The sequence below is a fragment of the Corythoichthys intestinalis genome, chromosome 11, assembly GCF_030265065.1.
Source record: "Corythoichthys intestinalis isolate RoL2023-P3 chromosome 11, ASM3026506v1, whole genome shotgun sequence".
NCBI lineage: Eukaryota > Metazoa > Chordata > Actinopteri > Syngnathiformes > Syngnathidae > Corythoichthys > Corythoichthys intestinalis.
The window spans coordinates 7,415,717-7,424,875 of NC_080405.1; positions in this window are offsets into that span (position 1 = coordinate 7,415,717).

Sequence of the window (9,159 nt, forward strand, 5' to 3'; positions counted from 1 at the left end):
TCTTTCATGTTTTTTTTTTTCCATTGAAAATTAAAAAACATAGTAACCTTTGCTATGTTTGGAAGTCATTTAATGTTGTGAATCAATCGTTCAAGTTGTTAAAATTGCTCCCGTTTTTGCATTAGTTCCCTTCTGTCTACTTTCGACATGTGAAAGTTTTAAAACTGTTTCATATTTTAAAGATTCATTCAAGTCAAGATTTTGCCGATCTAGGAGTATTTTAGATAAAAAGTTACTTAGGTTCGCTAGGAAGGTTCACTACAACAGAGTCTTTCTGAGAAGTCTACTGCTTTAAGATGGTGGCTGCTTACCAACGCCGCCGAGTCTGTCATTTTGCATGTAGTTCTATATGCATGTGATATCTAGCGTACTATCAAGTGGGCGTAGATTGTAAGCTGTCGTCCACAGTCAGGGAGGGAGGGAACACTCTTCCCTCCTTCCTACTCCCGCTCTTCTCTCTCTGCGTCTCTGATTTTTTTCCGCGTCTTTCAACCAACGTAGTAACACACACATTTTATGTGCATTGTCTCGTTGCCGAAACGGTGACAAAATTCGAACGGAGAATAAAAACATTACGCACGAAAAACGTACAGAATTTGAACGTACGGCGTACACATTTAAAAATCAGTGCTCACTTGTACAAATTACGCCGAAACCGTACGACTTGACAGGCATGTAATAGATTACAGCACATTATTAACATTTATATCATAAAATATGCCACTCTTACACAAATCACGTAATATATACAGTAGTACCTCTACATACGAATTTAATTCGTTTCAGGACCTGGTTTGTAAGTCGAAATGGTCGTGCGGGATTTTCCACTAAGAATACATTATAATTCGATTAATTCATCCCACACCATAAAGACCTACGCCAAATCCTTAATAAATACTGCAGCTACAATTACAAATAGCAATTACACATTGCAAAACAAATGTTTTGTCTCATAGTGGCGTTTGACAGTTGTTGTGCGACACACAACGCACCAAAAGAGTAGAGCCTAGATCTTGAGCCCGAATTCGGGTCAAGTCGGGCCCAAAATGTCAATCATTTACATTCGTTCGTTGTATACGGATGATAAACTAAGGAATACTTGCTATAAAATATATAAATTGGATAAAACAGAGAAAGGGCGCTGTGGTAATCCCAAACATGAGCCACAGCAGAGTCAGTGCATTGTTTGCGCACATCAACACTGTGGCCCCGCCCTCTTTTCAATCATCCCCTCGCTCGCAGAGTCTGCAACTCTGCATCCTGATATTTCCTTTTCGAATTTTGATATGGATATGACATTAGTCAAACATCTTTATTATCGCTTGTTTCGAGGGCTGCACCTCTTCGAGCTAAGCAGGACATCGTGAAGTTCGTGGTGTTCCTTAACAATGTTCTTATTTGTTTTGTTTCAGTGCATCTTAAGGCAGGTTGTTCTTTTGTGTGTTCTGATGCGAGTCATTAAAATAAAGAATGTTATTTAAAAGTATTTTCCCAAATATAACGCGCACTTTTTTCCCCAAAATCAACTTGTAAAATCATGGTGCGCATTATAAATGGATACATGGATGGAGACAGAAATATATATATATATATATATATATATATATATATATATATATATATATATATATATATATATATATATATATATATATATATATATATATATATATATACACACAGGGGTGCACATATTTTTTTTGCCCAGGTTCTCAGAGGAGGATCTAGAGATGTGACTTGGTCCTCATTGAGCTTGAGAGCCGACCCGCCTGATGCGATAAATTTATGACAAGCTTTACTTAGAGCCAATTAACTTTAATTAATTATATTAACAATTAATGCTTGATTAACATCAACTGGCACAACACAATTGCCATTACTTTGAAGTGAAATGTAAAGAAATAAAAAGCACCAATTCAAAATAAAGGGCATTATGCGGCTCCCACATTAACTCCAAGCCTTTTTAAAAGTGGGATGTCCTCCTCGTAAGACCTCATTGAACGTTCATGTTTAGCTTTGTAAAATGCGAGCAAAAACACGTTTGTCAGTGCATGTCGCTGTTCATTACCTTTCTTCCGCCCTATTCCGCCACTTGTCCATAGGGCAAGTGGGGTCCTGTTTGACATCGATAGTTTGCTTAATTGCCACATGCTCTCTGTTTTTTTTGTGCTTTTCAAAGTTTGGATGGCTGAAATTCTTTGACTCTACATAAAATGCGCTGCTCTTATTGGCGACATTGGGATTCTCACGGCACATTTTGTACCGCATTTCCGTGCGAGCATCATTTGCTTCTAACCATGGTACCTCCTGTAGCCACTTTTCAGCAAAAGTCCTTTTTTTCGGTAGCTCCGGTGACGTCTCTGTCGTCTGTCTGTCTTTTGACGGGGGTGGGGGAACACGGAGTCACTCAGTGTGGTTTGCCTCTTCGACATTTTGAGAAGTTATTTTCTCGTGTCCGCCGCAAATACAGTGGTCAGCCATCGGTACGCAAAAGCGTATGGAAGCCGTTGAGGGCCAGTGCGTTTGTCTACGTCCAGTACGCATGCGCGCATGTGGACCACTTATGTGCACCCCTGTATATATATATAAAACCGATTTTTTTTTTTTGACACGGCCATGTTGTGTTGAAGAAACGTATGCGCCGATCCGTTGCAGACCATTTTGTTTCGGTAATACTTCACTCTGATTGGCCGAATGATTTCGGCTGTGTTAAATTCAGCTTTTTTCACTCTTCATAAAGCACAGAATTTAGTTTCTTGAACTCATTCGAGTCAACGTTTATTGCAGCTCCGCAACTCGGACCATAACAAACGTAACAACACAGACTTCCTATGTCCGTCAGCTATATCTGTCCCTCGGGAAACTCAAACCCAAATAACAATAGTTCCTATTGTTACTGTCGTGTCGACAGCGATGAGCCCTCTCGGATTTCCAACTTACGTTCTCACTTTCATTTTACCGTATCAATCCATGGGGGAAACATTTATTCATCATGATGAAACGAGCAAGTTATACAGCAGCCTTTAAAAGAAAAGTCACATCTGTTTTGTTTTCTCCTGGATTCTGGTAAGTTCAAGAAGTTATCAGATCATATTATTACCATACATATGGTCAGTTTACGGTAATGTTTTGAACTACCAATGTGGTATGCTTGTGCTGTGTTTCACCAGTCAATAAAATGACATTTCTGTATCTGTACAAGAGCTCTATTTTCTTGTATTCTTCTATTTAGTGGTGCTAAAATTAGGGTGCGCGTTATACACGGGTACAATAATTTCCCCTAGATTTTACAAGTAAATTTGGGGTGCGCGTTATACACGGGTGTGTCTTATTTTCAGGAAATTACGGTAGTTTATTTTTGAATATGCTGCTGTTCCTCTCCCTGTCAGAGAGGCCCGTCCATGTGAGCACAATATACCACACAGAAATATATTTAACAAACCTTTCCAGAGTTATTTCGTTGTGTACATGCATTTATAACGATCATAAAAATATTTACACTATTTAACATTAAGAAAACTTGTTTTTTTCTGCCAACTCGAAGAAATTAAAATAAATGTTGCTGCATTTTGCCAATAAACGACGCATGAACTATTCACCTGCTAGAACAAACACACACATATAATAGATATAAATGTTTATTGAATATGCATTTCACAGTCTTGTTTAACTGGGAGAATTTGTTACAAAAGACAGGCTTTAATTTGTTATCATAGTGCACATAGGCATCGTCACAAATGTGATCACACAAAACGCATCCATTTCCCAAGCAGTGCTCTGTCCAGGTCTGACTGACGCATCGCATCCCCGCATTTCCTCCTTCTGGGTCCTCACAAATAAAACATAACATTTCAGGATTTTTTGGGGGCTCAGGCCTACAAATAAAACAGAAAATTTTGGCATTTCTTTGGGCTCGGGGATACAAATAAAATATACAATTTCGTGTTTTTTCGGGCTTGGGCCTGCAAGTTAAGTTAATTGCTCGTGTTCAGGCCGGGTCTGGCTTTAATTTTTTTAGGCCCGATCTAGGCTCTACAACAGAGGTAGCGGAAGTAACTAGCCAACCAGTTGTTAACGGCATCTCCAAGGGGCCGCTGTCCTTTACAATATGACTGGTTTACTTGTTAAGCATAGAAGAATAAGTGGGCGTCTGGGCGAGAAAAAGAGAAAAAGCGAAGCAAGGTGGTGAGAGACAGTTGCGCGGAGAGCGCAGTGAAAAGTGGCTGTGTCCCCCGATGGTTTTTGCTCTGTTCATTTAAGCAAAAAGCCATCCAATTGAGTTCTTATATACATCGCCACCTCTAAGTACACCGGACGAATCAACGACAATGAGCCACTTTAATCGCCGGTCCACGCCACACTACGCTGCGAGGATTAAAGCACCGCCATTACCAAAAGCGCAGACTGACAGGTGAGAGTTGCGAGTAAGTGCGCGGGAAACGCAAAGTAGCTGCTTCCTCCACATGTTTTGTTTTTGTTAATAAAAGTACCCACTAAAAAGCCATCCGACGCCGCTCGATGTTTTTATGCACGCCGCCTTCCTGAGGGAGGAATCAGACAAACCGACGACAACGAGCCACATGAATCGCCGGTCCACTCCTCACCGTGGTGAGGAGTTGAAAGCAAAGCCTATTACCAAGTAGGGCAAACTGGTAACACAGTGTACTTCCGCCAGCTCTCTGATTGGTTGGCTACGTGACACGTTAGTAGCCTGTGCTGAATTGAGCGCGCAGAGAAAAATAAAGATGAGCGAAAAATTGAGGAAGAGCTGGAGGTGTGCTCAAAATCCATTATGTCTCGCATATAACACCATAGGCAGAGGAATGGGAGGGGCTCGCCCGTAAAGCCCCTAAGTAACAGGGCGCAAAACTGAAAATGTCTTAATTTCAGGTAAAAAGGCGTTTTTTTTATTTTATTTTGCCATGCGCTCGCGTGTCACTGGTTAACCCTTCGCATGCCAGTGCTGACACGCGTGTCATAGGTTGCCCACCCCTGGTCTACGATCTCGACGGTCCTCCTTCGACCACCGTTCACCAGTCTTTATAAGTTAAGGTGATAATTATTATTGTGGTAACACTTCTTTTCGCCTCAACCCGCACAATTTTTCAGGTTTTATTTAAGCTCCACAACGGTGACAGTTGGCATGATCAGGATTTAGATTACCGGCATACTGCTTTTAACTGACTGGCAGCCTATGATGGCAATGGATGTCCTGTCCAGGCAGTGCGGTCAATTGCAGCTATTTTGATTTATATGCACAAGACCAAAAACAATACAAAAATGAGTCCAAGTGTTGTTTTTGTTCTCATTGATGTCATGACTTATTGTTTGGATGGCATTATTTTATGCATTTGCTGTTTTTTCAAATGTGAAATCCATGACTGAATGAGCCTGAGTTTTTACATCTTTTCTGTACAGGGAAAAAAACACTCAGTCAACTGAGAGGAGCGTATCATTTTAGCAGTGTGCAAACTTTATGATATCTCTCGGCATGATTTCCGCGACATAAATAAAAAAGCAAGAGAATGGGAAGTTGTTGGCTTTAAAATGTCCTCAGAATTCATAGCCAATCAAGAGACGAGTGATGACGCACAGGCAGAGGGTAATGCGTGCAGTCACATCACGCCCCGTGCGTTGGCTTTCCACATTTCACCATCTCTCTTCACCTCCCGTGATAGGGACTTTTGGGAAAGTTTCTGGGTTTTTTTTGTAGCATTTTTTCCCCCAATAGATATTGTCATGTATATGGTCAGTTAGTTTAATTGTTGTGCATAAAACTATTTGGAGAGTATTTGTTCCAAACCTTCCGGTGGATATGCACAGTCTTCATATTGATGTTTTAAAATGAGAATGGGTCTGGTCAGGCAGCACGTATAGTTCATTAGCCTGAAATTGTCAACCTCCCAGGGAGATTTAGGTTTATTGTCAACAACTAGAAGCTCACACACTGTGATTCTTACCATGGAGACTAATGACGGGCAAGTGCAAATGCCCAGACTGAATATTGTTTCTGAAAACTATAGTAAAAGGGGAAAAAAACAAGTATTCGTTTTTGCATAAAGTATTTTGGTCAGTGGAAGACTGATGTGGGCATAAGAAAGGATAATGTGACAGTCATTAAAGAAATTAGGTTTATTTGTGGTCAATACTCTGCGTTTCACATTTGTGGTTCTGGAGCCCGGCCAACTCATGGTCCTCTACTACCACCTTCTGGGCCAATGATGCACAAACACACGCACCCACTTTTGTACCTCTCAATTTTGAAAATAAGCAAGTAAAGAAAAATGTTTGACATTTATTATGCAAGGTAAGGTAAAACAGTAACACCCCCCCCCCCCACCTCCGAATACAATCGATTTTTTTTAAGTCTGAACAATATACATGGCTGTACTGATATGTACAGCATGACATACAAAGTAATATATAGTTTATTTGTAAAAGAATATTTCACACATGAAGGCATTAAGATGGATAGATAACATATTACAATTTTTCTGCATAACAATGAAGCGATGTATTTTTATTATTTTTAAAAAAAAATTTAATGAGTTCTGATATGCCCAAAAATACTATAAATGCACACCAGTGATTTCCAGGGAATGCAGAAGTGATTATCTAAAAATTTAATCAGTCATAAATTTCAAAATATATCAAAAATATTGAATAATGACATTCATCTATTCTATTTAATCATTTATGTAAAGCACTTGCAAGAATGAGTCCTTTCCTTGTGTAGTGCTCTACAAATAAAGTTAGATTCATTCATTCATTCATTTTCCATGCCGCTTTTCCTTATGATAATAGCAAAATTATTACATTACAGTAAAATGAAAAAGGACCAACATTTATGTCATAAAATGTGCCACTCTTAACACAAATCAAGAAATACATACTCTTTATTCAACAAAAATGTGCAAAACGCCACAAGGTGGCAATGCAGGTTCACAATACATATACACAACAAGTACTGTGAAGAAGATTTTTAATACGATTAATAAGGATTTTACATCTAACAATAATCAAAATAAATATATCTTGTCATTCAAGAGACGTGTACGTACGGCAAGAGATTTCCCTCACATGTGCTGTGGGTCTTTAGAGGCGATTGGTTAGTCTTCCTTCTTGAGGAGTGCAGGGGCGTCACTAGACTTGATACAATACTGGGGCAAATCAGGGCCCTGGCAAGCACAACAACAAATAGGCCATGGATAATTGTCATCTTGCCATTGTTGCTTTTGAATACCGTACACGCTGTTGTTCTGCTTCCAAGGATGCCCTGTGTGTACCATCTCAGCCTAGAGCGGTGATCCTCAAATACAAATCTTGAAGGTCCACAACTGTTTTTTTTTTCATACAAGCATGGGTCCATTTATTAATGTCCGTCAAGTACAAGGCCAGTCGAAGGTGGTAAAGGTGGTTTTCTTTTGACCAAACAAAAATTCCATGCACATTCTGATTAAATAAGAATAAATTAACAAAACATTTTCTTGATTTAAAATGAAAAGACCATGCACAAAAAAACATGCAAGTACATAGATTACACATGTACTCTAAATAATTGACAAGATCTGTCTATAAAGTGCAAACATAAGAATTATTGACAGTAACTTTAACTGTAAAACACAGCTCAATTAGAGAAATGGCATTTGGCTGTTTACTCACATCATCAGCCAGTACTTCAGTGCGTCTTGTGGTTGATGAGTCTGAGAGTGAGATTTGTTTGATTTTTGTTGTCATTTCCTCCTTTGCTTTTCCTTCGAACATTGCTGCCATCACTTCAATCATACACTCTCTTATTTTTTCTCCATCAGAGAACGGCTTCTTATGTTTGGCCAACACCCACAACACTCTGATACCCCTTTCCCACTGGCCAAAAAACCCGTGTCAACCCACTAACAATCGGCTTTGGGTGGCAGTGGGAAAGGTGCAGCGACCCGCCTTGACCCGTGTCAATCAACCCGCCAAGCGACCCGCGTTAAAATCACCTCGGCTCTGATCGTCATGCAGTGTGAAAGCAAAACCCCGGGTCAACAGTCAACACCCTAATCTACGTGGTGACGTAGGCTCTTACGTGATGCGTCATAACAACATGCCAGTCGCCTCCCATATAACACGCCCCACAACCGTAGTTACGTCGATGCTAACAACAAAGCTAGTAGAAGAAGAATTCACGTTGGTGTTGGTGTTCGCCTACGTTGCCTCAGCACAAGCAGAGTGTTGATCCTTTGCCGCATTTCGACCATTTTGAGGGCAGTAAAGAGCATGAAAACAGAGGACACAAACGGAAAGGAGGCTTCCATAATGCTCTGCATTGTTTACTTCCTTGAACTGAATGAATTCGGTCGCACTTGTCGATGTTGGTGCCGTCACGTAACCTTACGCACGGCTGAGGGGGGGTGGGGGGGTTAGACGGGTAAAAAAAAAAAAATGCATGAGCACTCCGTTGCAATTTGTTGTTGTGTCATAGATTTAACAATAACCTTGCTTGACTCTTGATATGACTGCTTCAACCTGTTGATTTCTTCTCAATTTTGATTTAGGAGGAAACTTCTTTTCAAAAGAGCTGTGCTCTGTAACATAATGTCGTTTCACATTTTAACTTTTTATCAGCGCAACTGTCTTTTAGAATATTGAGTAGCCTACATAGGTTTGATACTTGCAGTTGGTAAAATGAATGCATATTTGTCAGTCCATTCCTCATTGAAACGGAAATTTTTGTTGTCCACTTTTCTTATCTTGGTCAAATTTGAGCATGACATTTTGTTAGATTCAGTCTTCTACTGGTGGCATGTAAACAAACATTGCAAAGTGCCGGGTACAACACGTGTGTCACAGTACTGCGGTCCGTCCACTGTAGCAGCATGCAGGCTCTCTCAGCCAATCAGCGCATCAATGCACACCCTTTCAGCCAATCAGTGCATCAATGCACGCCCTTTTAGCCAATCAGCGCATCGTTGTCATAGAGATAACGACAGAAGTGGGAACATGGAACAACATATTTGACTAAAAACGAAACAGAATTTCGCGATAGAATAGTAGCGCATAGCAATAGATCGGCGACTCATACAAATAATATATTTTTTTAAAAACTTTTTTTTTCTGAAAAGTGCCATTTGCTCTGGGTCCAGAGAGTTGTGACGTGGTACTCTCGTGGACCGC